The 8819-nt window shown below is 43.7% G+C and overlaps 1 pseudogene; it reads left to right on the top strand.

The window, feature by feature from the left end:
* The first annotated feature begins 7081 nt into the window (after positions 1-7081).
* On the top strand, positions 7082-8247 carry LOC116900168 (annotated as a pseudogene).
* The last annotated feature ends 572 nt before the right edge of the window (positions 8248-8819 follow it).

Raw genomic sequence — 8819 nt, 5'->3', positions numbered from 1 at the left:
TTCCTGAGGACAGAAATTAGCTTCACTATATCTTGAATAAAGACAGAGTTACTTTTTATTCATTTTTCCATAGTTAAGTGTGTACGTTTATTTGTTAATACAGAGAAAGCCTCATAAACTACTATTCTGAATAGGAAAAAGTGATTTGTACTGAGGAAGTTGAGGCAGAATAAAGAGGAAGGAAAGAGAAAATTGTTAAGAATTTTATTCCTTGAAATGATTTTATACTGAAGTGAAATAAGGCAACATTTAAGATGTATGGAACAGAACCCGTCCTAATTGCAACGATTTCTGTAGGCGTCTGCGCCCATGTGACTTTTCTATTTATATCAGTGAGAAGGTAGAGGAAAATAACATTTTATTCTACTTGGTAGGTGACTGGTGCCATTTTTTTTTTATTTGTGAAAATCTGTCTCCCTTTCCTAATCCTATATTTTAACCAGACATGATGTCATATGAATCTGTTACAATTTTTCTTCTGAGGTAAAAGTTATTATTAGATTTCTCATACTTTTATTAACCTTGTCTTCTAGTTCTTTCCCAGAGCGCTAACAAACACCCCGTGAGTAACGCTGACCCATTGCTATGCTATGAGGTGTTCCCTGCTATGGCAGCACTGGAAGAGCCCTATAAGGAGAGATTCTGCACATCACGGCTTTAATAGCTTCTCTCTGTGACTCAGCCTCCTCCTCACTTCTTCCCCACCATGTCTGGGCTCATGTATAGGAGGATCAATATGTCTTATTTATTTCTCATCGACTAAGAAGAATCCACTGTTGAAAGCACAACTTCCATTTTTTAAAAATAATTTTATTACCTGTTCATTTATTATGTTTAAAATTTCTTTATCGTCTATATTATTTATTTACAATTCAAATGTTATTCCCCTTCCCAATTTCCCCTCTGCAAACCCCCTGCTTCTATGAGAGTGCTCCCCCACCAACCCCCTGCTTCTGCCCTAGCATTCCCCTACACCGGGGCATCATGCCTTCACAGGACCAATGGCCTCTCCTCCCATTGATCCCAGATAAGGCCATCCTCTGCTACATATGCAGCTGGATAACTTCCATTTTTAAAAATCCAATCAGCTTGCTCCCTATAGATTTATTTTTCTTTATTAATTTTATATCTCACACATATATGAAATATAATATATTATAAATATATAATATAAAATATTATTATATACATATACGTGTGTGATATATACATATACATATATATATATATATATATATATATATATATATATATATATATATATAAAAATTCAGAGTTTCCCTGTATAGTCCTGTCTGTTCTGGATTTTATTCTGTAAACCAGGCTGGTCTTAAAATCACAGAGATCCGACTACTTCTGCCTCCCAAGTGCTGGAATTAAAGGCCTGCACCACCACTAGCCAGCGCATTTGTATATTTTATATACAGGGATATGCACGGACATTACATGTTCAGTTCAAAACTATTTTTATCCTTACATTTATTAGTTTGTTTGGAGAGTGTGCCACAGTACATGCAGACATCAGAGGACAGCTTTTGGGCGTTGATTCTGTCCTTCCATCATGTGCGTTCCCGGGATCCAGCTCGAGTCATCAGGCTAGATGCCAAACACCGTTACTGGCTGAGTACTTAGTAGGCCCTCCGTTCAATGAGTTTTGACAAACCAAGACGCTGACTATATCTACCCCGGGGATAGATTTCCTCACAGTCCTGGACAGCAGCTACTCGGCTGCGGGTTGAGCTTCGGTTCTGCAGCAGTCACTTGGACATTTGTTGCCACTGCAACTATAGTGAGTATTAACAGTATTAACTATTAATAGTGCAGTGTATCAAGAAGTGGGTCCTCGGGGCTGAAGAGATGCTTCAGCCGTTAAGAGCTCTGGCCGTTCTTCCAGAGGACCTACGTTTAGTTCCCAGCACCCATGTCGGGTGATTCACAGCTGCCTCGAACTCCAGTTCCAGGAGACCTGATGCCCTCTTCTGGCCTCTGCCGGAACTGCACATATGTGGTGCACAGCTGTATATATGAACAGAATACCCACATAAAATAGTGCCAAAATCTCAAAAACAAGTTTTAATGAGTAAGATACATGCACTAAAATACATATTAAGTACAAAAACATAATTAATATATAAATATATGAAAAACATCCAAAAAGGAAGTGGGACCTCCAAGAGGTGCTTAAATGATTCTTAATGCCCAGAGATTGTGAGGTCACACACACTAAGTTTCTTGCCCAGTTTGTGCTGCAAGACTGAGTGACTCTCAGTGCACAGTGGGTTGTTTGCAGTTGCTGCTGTCACATGTGGGGCCATTAGGGACATTCTGTGTCCTTTAGAGAACATGTGTTAGTTACTGAAAATGTTTTATTCTGGGCTGGAGAGATGGCTCAGAGGTTGTTAAGAGCAGTATTCTCGCAGGCAAATCACCCTTAAAAATGGTTTTGTTCTGGGTCAGGGTCTCGGTCTATGCTGCACTCTGGCCTTACACTAGCAGCTGTCCTCGTGGCTCAGTCTCCCTCAGGCACACTCTCTCCAGCTTTAATCTGTTTCTTGTGAATAACATCGGTTGCATCCTCCCCCACATGCCAGCCTTACATTCCTTGTGTCAATTGCTTGTTAAGTGGAATTTCTGGTCTGTGAGGTTTTAATCAACAGTAGCATTGTTTGTTTGTTTTCCACGTGTCCCTGTCGCCTTCTTTTCTTGCCCTCTCTTGGCTGAGATCAACGATGAAAAATGTTCCATTCCTTCTTATCTATTGACATGATTTTTTTTTTGTATTTTTTTTTTTTAATTAACTTGAGTATTTCTTATTTACATTTCGAGTGTTATTCCCTTTCCCGGTTTCCGGGCAAACATCCCCCTAATCCCTCCCTCCCCTTCTTTATGGATGTTCCCCATCCCACCCTCCCCCCATTGCTGCCCTCCCCCAAACAATCACGTTCACTCGGGGTTCAGTCTTAGCAGGACCAAGGGCTTCCCCTTCCACTGGTGCTCTTACTAGGCTATTCATTGCTACCTATGAGGTCAGAGTCCAGGGTCAGTCCATTGACATGATTTTTTAACCTATCCCTTTGTCATGTTTTTTTTAAATTACTATTTTTTAGTGTTGTCGAGAGTATAAGAGCCATCTCTAATTTGTCACTGACTACAAATATTGTTTTGCTCTTTACAACAATATTATAATTTCATAACTGGGCAACAGCTGTTGTTACTCTGGTTGATGTGCGTGTTGCCTCTACAATGCATTGCTAGTGAATTATTTGCTATTATTTATTACACATAAATAAAATGATAATAAGGCATTGTAAGGTACATATAAATTTTAGAAGAGATAAAACTAATGCATGTAATTTAGGATACCAATTTACACTTGATTTCCTTTATTATTTTCAGTTTAAGGTGTCTTACATTTTTATCTTGGAGTCTCAGAGTTTCGTGTGATAACATTTTCCTTAACTTTTAACTTGAAGAACTTCTCTTAGTGTTGGAGACAAATCCTCGACTTTGTTTTCTTGTTAAAAAAAAGCCTTAGTTTAGGGGCTGGAGAGATGGCACAGCAGATAAGAGAGACGTTAAGAAATGGCTCTTACAGAGGACCCAAACTCCATTCTGGGTAGCCATAGTAGGCTACCAACTCCCATCTGCAACTCCAGCTTAAGGGTTTCAGGTCCTCTGGTTTCCACGAATGCCTGCAAACACACACACACACACACACACACACACACACACACACACACACACACACACTTAAAAGTAAAATATTTTTAAATGTCTTCACTTTGCCTTCAACATGCATATATGCATATTCAAGGAGTGCTTTTAATTCCCCATTTCTGAAGGTTTCCCTTCCCCTAGTATTAAGCAATTTATTTTTAATAATTTTATACATTACATATTTTGGACATTTTGCCCTTTCCCCATGTCTCTCTTTCTCATGCCCCCCACCTCCCCAGCACGACATGTTCTCAACCTTATCAGATCCTCCTGTCTTTGTGTCTTTTGTGTGTGTGATCTTGAGTCAGGGCTGTTTGCGTGAGCACAGGTAATGGAGCATGGACACAGTAACAGTGGCTGTGCTGCTATCGAAAGTTCTGCTAACATGGGAGCCCTGTTCTCTGTATCAGTGTTTCCCTACGATTTAGTGATATTATCCCATTAGCTTCTAGCCTTTAGTCTAGTGGTATTTGGGTAAAAAAAAATCATTTGTAATTCCAATTTTTGTTTCCCTGTTTATGTTGTTTTCTAGTTTGCTTTAAGATTTCATTTTCAAGGCTGGGCAGTGAAGACACACACCTTTAATCTCAGCATTCCAGAGGTGGGTGGATCTCCGTGAGACCAGACTCAGCCTGGTCTACAGAGTGAGTTTCAGGACAGCCAGGGCTACACAGAGAGAAACACTGTAATGAAAAACCAAAGAGAGGGAAAAAAGGTTTTGTTTTCAGCAGCCGGCCTACACTGTAGTTGTTGGCTCGGAGGCTCACTGCCTCTGTCTGCTAACCTCGAAGCATCTGGCCTCTGGACAATCAGGCCTTGAATGTTTTCAGCCTCAGAGCCTGACTGCTGAATGAGCTCACCCTTTGTATTTCATTCTGAACTCTGGCTGGCTGGTTCAACTCAGTCGCTCGAGCTCAAACTCCTCTCCCAGGCGACAGATTCAATCTGGCTTTTCTCAACGCCTCCTGAATTGCTCTGTGTGGCCGCATATTAACTCTAGCAATCTGTTCTAATCCTCTGGCCCCTTCTCATTCTCTGCTCATTCTGTCCTCACCTGTGTCTAGCTTGTTCTCCCTCTGCAATCTGTTCTCTGGACAACTGTCCCGGTCTCTTCTCCCTCTCAGTGCTGCTCTCCGTGAACTCTACTGTATTTCTGCACTGTACTCTCCCTTAAGGAAATGTTCGTGGTGGGGGTCCTTGGGGTGTCTTATCTTTGCTCATTCCTGTCTCTGCGTTCTGTCTGCCCTGAGCTGAGGAGTCTCTGCTTCTACACATAGTCCCCCAGTCAGCATCACTGCTGGGGTTCAACCATGGGCTGAACCTCTCTGTTTTTTTTTTTCCCCAGAGCTGGGGACCGAACCCAGGGCCTTGCGCTTGCTAGGCAAGTGCTCTACCACTGAGCTAAATCCCCAATCGCAGGCTGAACCTCTCTGAACCTGAGAGCTGGAAGAAACCCTCTCTCCTTTATGCTGGGTATCTAATGCCAGGAATCATAATACAGTTTTCTAGATGAGAAAAATAAAACAAAATAAGATAACAAAGAGTAAAGACCAAACCTATGCCTGAGAGAGCCCTTGTCGAGACCCCTGAAAACCTTCATGTGTGTCTGGTAGAACCATAGCCAGACAAAACCGTCTCTAAGGCTCATGAGTGTTAAGCCTCCTACCAGTCATGAACAAAACTCATCTTGCTGCCCAGCTCTCATCACATGCAGGGCTGTTCCTTCAGGAGGTTGGCGAAGGGGGTAATAGCAGCGGAACACGGGTGAGTGCTGGTTCATCTGTAGCCCTCCTCTGCTCTCTCTACAGAACCTAGGCTAACAACTTTTGCAATAATTTCTGGGGAGGGAGGATGTCACCTAACACTTTGGCTTTGTAAATATCCAATCAAATCTTGGAAATTTAGGTTTGTAAAAATTTTTGTACAGTTTTTTGACAAGGGAACTCCATTGGCTATTTACCACGACCTTAACATCATTCTCCGAAATGTAGTAGCTTATAGCAACACACACTTATTATTTTATACAGTTTTCGAAGGCCAGACATCCAGGAGTGGCAGAAATGGGTGGTTCTGGCTCATGGTCTTGGATGAAGTCATAGGCTGTGGCTGGAGTCATTTCAGAGCTGAAGTTGGCCCGAAGAACCCACTTCCAAGCTTACGCACATGGTGAACGACTGGAGTGGATTCCTCATAGGCCATGGCTTAGAAGTCTTAGTTCTTTGCCAGTGGGGCTTTCCCTTGGATGGCTGAGTATCCTTATAAGATAGATGGCTTCCCTAGAATGAGAGAGAGAGAGAGAGAGAGAGAGAGAGAGAGAGAGAGAGAGAGAGAGAGAGAGAGAGACACACACACACACACACACACACACGGTATCCAAGTGGGAAGTCAGTCTTTTATGACCTAATCTAAGAGAAAACATCTGCTGTCTGCTGCTGTCTCATAGATCAAACCTGACCTTTTATGGGAATACCAGGAGGAGGGTATCATTGTGCGATTTTATTTTTTGTTTGTTTTAGTAATGACCATTTATTTATTTTCTGTTTGTTTATTTAAAACTTTGTATTTATTGTGTTGGTCAGGTGTGTTGGTATACACCTTTGATCTCAGCATTTGGGAGACAGAGATGGGGGAACTAGGAGTGGGGAATCAGCCTGGGGTATACAGCTAGTTCTAGGCCAACCAAGGTCACCCATATCTATACCCTTGTCTTTCAAAACAGACAGACAACAGCAACAAAAAAAAAACCAACAAAGCAAAAAATCGTGTGTGTGAGCACGTGTGTGTGTGTGTGTGTGTGTGTGTGTGTGTGTGTGTGCGCGCGCGCGCGCGCGCGCGCGAGCGCACTCATGCACAGGTGGGAGTGCGTCTCATCTCTTTCTCCTCTTCTCCAAGGCTAATCCTTCACCTTTGCTCCAGAGAGTCCCCACCATCCTTGGCTGTCCAGCTCCTACACAAATGCATCTAAATACTCCGTCTTTGCTCACATCTAAGGAGCTTTCCCTCGTTTGACTCCCTTTAGCCATTGCCTTCTGTGTAGCACAACCATAGCCAAGAATCTTCCTTCTTTGTCTGCCATGGCACCCGCCACAGGAATCTGAGGTCGGCTGACCATTTTCAGTATTTTAATGTCACTTCAATGAATTACAGTGTCCTATGTATTCCCAACTTAAAACGTTATCTCTCGGCTGGAGCCACTGTCGCCGAGCCCAGCCTACGCTGCTGCTGCTGCTCGCCCATCCACCCCCATCGTGCAGTCGCAATCTCAAAAGATTCAAAGTCCAAGATAACAGCCCTCAAGGACCAGCTGACTGTGAATCTTCTTAAGGAAGAACAGGTCCCCCAGAACAAGATTACAGTTGGTGGGGTTGGTGCTGTTGGCATGGCTGTGCCATCCAGTATCTCAATGAAGGACTGGGCCGATGAGCTTGCCCTTGTTGATGTCATGGAAGACAAGCTAAAGGGAGAGATGATGGATCTCCAGCACAGGCAGCCTTTTCCTTAAGACACCAAAAATTGTCTCCAGCAAAGACTACAGTGTGACTGCAAACTCCAAGCTGGTCATTATCACGGCGGGGGCCGGTCAGCAAGAGGGAGAGAGCCGGCTCAATTTGGTCCAACGAAACTCAAACATCTTCAAGTTCATCATTCTGAACATTGGGAAGTAGAGTCCACAGTGCAGGCTGCTCATTGTCTCAAATACAGGGGAAATCTTGTCCTACGTGGCTTGGAGGATCAGTGGCTTTCCCCAAAGCCGAGTTACTAGAAATGGTCGTGGGGTTGGGGATTTAGCTCAGTGGTAGAGTGCTTGCCTAGCAAGTGCGAGGCTCTGGGTTCGGTCCCCAGCTCCGAAAAAAAGAAAAGAAAAAAAAAAAAATGGTCGTGATCTGGATTCAGCTTGGTTCTGTTACCTGATGGGAGAAAGACTGGGAGTTCACCTGCTGAGCTGTCACAGGTGGGTCCTAGGAGAGCATGGCGACTCCAGTGTGCCTGTGTGGAGTGGTGTGAACGTTGCTGGCATCTCCCTGAAGCCTCTGAACCTAGAATTGGGCACAGACACGGACAAGTAGCCATGGAAGGATGTTCACAGGCAGGTGGTTGACAGTGCATAGGAGGTGATCAAACTGAAAGGTTACACATCCTGGGCCATTGGCCTCTCCAGGGCAGACTTAGCCAAGAGCATAATGAAGAACCTTAGGCAGGTGCATCCCATTTCCACCATGTTTAAGGGACTCTATGGAATCAATGATGACGTCTTCCTCAGTGTCCCATATATCCTGGGACAAAATGGAATCTCAGATGTTGTGAAGGTGACACTGACTCCGGAGGAGGAGGCCCGCCTGAAGAAGAGTGCAGATACCCTCTGGGGAATCCAGAAGGAGCTGCAGTTCTAAAGTCTCCCCAGTGTCCTAGCCCTTCACTGTCCAGGCTGCAGCAGGGTTTCTATGGAGACCACACACTTCTCATCTGAGCTGTGGTTAGTCCAGTTGTGTTGAGGTGGTCTGGGGGAAATCTCAGTTCCCACAGCTCTACCCTGCTGCTAAGTGGTACTTGTGTAGTGGTAACCTTACAGTCCCACTGTCTCCAAGACGCACTGCCAACTGCGTGCAGGCTTGGATTACCCTGGGAGCCTGCTGCATTGCTGCTCTGCGATCCCTCACCAAACATTGCCTAGGCCAGTGAGTTCCCAGTCAGTCATAACCTGGCTCCAGTGTGTAAGTCCATCATGCATATCTTGTGCATAGATATTCTACAGGATATTTTCTGTATTATATGTGTCTGTAGTGCACATTGCAATATTACATGAAATGTAAGATCTGCATGTGGATGACAGAACCAACCACTCAAGTGTCATGCCAATGAGAACACCAAATAAACCTTGAACAGTGGGGAAAAAAGTTATCTCTCCTTGTTCTGATAGAAATACAGAAAGTTAGATAGATTCCCCATTCTCCATTGATATTTTGTTCATTTCCTAATAGGAAAATGGGCCAATTATCTGGGGGGTGAAAATGCTTGCTACCAGTTTTTTTTTTTTTTTTCTCCAGGCTCCTCACCGTCAGAGAGTTCAGAGACCTCATAATACTTTTCCTGTGAAAGGAGGG

The sequence above is a fragment of the Rattus rattus genome, chromosome 5, assembly GCF_011064425.1.
Source record: "Rattus rattus isolate New Zealand chromosome 5, Rrattus_CSIRO_v1, whole genome shotgun sequence".
NCBI lineage: Eukaryota > Metazoa > Chordata > Mammalia > Rodentia > Muridae > Rattus > Rattus rattus.
This window is presented reverse-complemented; position numbering and strand designations above follow the sequence as displayed.